The sequence below is a fragment of the Galeopterus variegatus genome, unplaced genomic scaffold, assembly GCF_000696425.1.
Source record: "Galeopterus variegatus unplaced genomic scaffold, G_variegatus-3.0.2 Scaffold558, whole genome shotgun sequence".
NCBI lineage: Eukaryota > Metazoa > Chordata > Mammalia > Dermoptera > Cynocephalidae > Galeopterus > Galeopterus variegatus.
The window spans coordinates 830,044-832,332 of NW_007726669.1; the positions used below are offsets into that span (position 1 = coordinate 830,044).

Sequence of the window (2,289 nt, forward strand, 5' to 3'; positions counted from 1 at the left end):
GATACAGAGACAGCACACATAAAGGGAAGACAATGAGCAGAGACATAGGGAGAAGACAGCCAACTACTTGTCAAGGAGAGAGGTCTGGAACAGATCTTTCCCTCCCAGACCTCAGAAGGAACCAACTCTGTCAACACCTTTATTTTGGACTTGTAGCCTCCAGAACTGTGCAACAATAAATTTCCGTTGTTAAGCCATCCAGTTTGTGGTACCTTGTTACAGCAGCCCTAGCAAACTAACATATTGAGGGAACAAGGAAAGAAGTCCCTTTCATGACTGTCAACATTTGGTGGGAAAGAAGAGAGTTGGGCACCTTTATCACCTTCTACCTTGATGCTGTCACTTTATGACATAGTTGAAGTCTGTGCCCATTGCTCAATCCTCAGGAGCAGTAGTCCACAGAAATATAAGCCATAGCAGCATTCTGGGCACAGGCACATGTAATAGTTTTTGTTGTTTGTTTTTAATTGAAACCCATTCTTTTTTATTGAGTACAAAGAATGCAGTGCAGAAGTTCCAAATGTTGACCATTTGTAACATTATATTTCAGAGTCCCTACTCTTATCACTACACTACAGAATAATTCTATATTAACTCTGACATGGTATATAGGCCCCTCCTCTGGGACTTGAGCTACTTTTGCTTGTTGCACCTATTTTCGGCACCAATAGGTGGAGACTGAGATCACAGAAGGCAGACTTATGTAATTCCAGTGGCTGAGCATGCTTGGTAGAAAAGAGTTTAATCCTATGAATGACCTTCCACTGAAGGTGCTAGAGAGCACCAAGCATATTTGAAGTGTATTCAGTAGAATCTGAACAATAAGTATGTTCTAAAGAGAACAACTGAGCACATAAAAGGGTATATTACATAACCTATTACATAACTGGGGACCATGCTGTTAGTTGAATATTCATTAGATAGCATGAATACATATAGATAACCAAACGATAAAAGTAGAATCTAGGAAGAGGGCGGGGGTGCTGCTCACCCTCTCTGGAGCCAGCCCACACTTCGCCTGTGACATGTGCATACCACACCATTTTGTGTTAAACCTGCCTTTAGCGGGCTGCTGCTGCTGCTTACTCTGTCGAGGCAGCCCTCACTTTGTCTGTGAAGCGTGTATTTCTTACTTTTGTATTAAACTCCCTGCCCCTGACACTACTCTCTGAAGCCAGCCCGCACTTTCCCTGTGAAGTATTTCTTTATGTTAAACCTGTTCTCACGTTCTACTTCGACTCTCTTGAATTCTTTCATGCGGCATAGTCAAGATTCTGGTAGAGGATGGGGTGGGTTGAGGCAGCCATCCCACCTCCCCAGACCCTCTCCACTGCTAACACAAGTAAAGTATAACTAGACATTGTTCACATTAATCCTATGAGGTAGGATTATATTTTTACACAGAGAAGTTTAGTTATTTGCAGTATTAGTTTCCTATTGATGCTGTAACAAACTATCACAAACTTAGTGGCTTAAGACAACACACTTATTATCTTACAATTCTGGAGGTCAGAAATCCATGATAGATCTCACTGGGTTAAAATCAAAGTATCAGCAGGACTGCTTCTTCTGGAAAGTCTAGAGGGCAATTTGTTTCCTTGCCTTTTTCAGTTTCTTAAGGCCGCCTGCAGTCCTGCTCTATCTTCAAATCTGTCACTGACTCTGACCTCCTCTTCTGCCCCACTTTCCCACTTTAAAGGACCCTTGTGATTACACTGGGCCCACACGGATAATCCAAGATCATCTCCCTATTATAACGTCAGCTGATGAGCAACCTCAATTGCATCTGCAATCTTAATTCCACCTAAGGGAACAAATGCACAGGTTCCAGGGAGTAGGATGGGGACATCTTGGGAGCGTGGAGCTGGGAGAGGACATCATTCTGCCTTCCTTCCACACTTTCCCCAGGTCACGCAGCTAGAAAGCACTACCACTGAGTGCTGTGCCCATGAAACTTATCTATATGGGCTTTTCGCTTAAACTGGAGACGGAACTCCTGTTACTGGGCGACACTTTCCCTCAATATTACTGTTCTAGGGCAGCTGGAACAACAGCTTTAAAACGTGCTCTTCGTAGGCCCGGCTACTCCGAGAACAGTGCCTCCCGCCAGACCCAGGCAGCTTCCATCGCCAGCAACCCTAGAGACGACTCGCCGGCCCGCCCGGCGGAAGCGCACCGGTCCCCGGCGTGAGGCGCCGACTCGGGTCCCCAGCGCAGCGGGTGAGCGGGCTCCGCCCGGGCGGGCCACCTCTGGAGGAAGGAGCGCGGCGGCGGTCGCGGCGTGGGGGG

At 46.4% G+C, this 2,289-nt stretch overlaps 1 protein-coding gene across 1 annotated transcript in view; it reads left to right on the top strand.

The window, feature by feature from the left end:
- Nucleotides 1-2,194: 2,194 nt before the first annotated feature.
- NEK3 (NIMA-related kinase 3) overlaps nucleotides 2,195-2,289 on the top strand; it is a 25,044-nt gene continuing 24,949 nt past the window's right edge. Inside the window, exon 1 of the mRNA XM_008570020.1 lies at nucleotides 2,195-2,220. The gene's annotated coding sequence lies outside the window, so the exon portion shown is untranslated. The remainder of the gene's footprint in view (nucleotides 2,221-2,289) is intronic.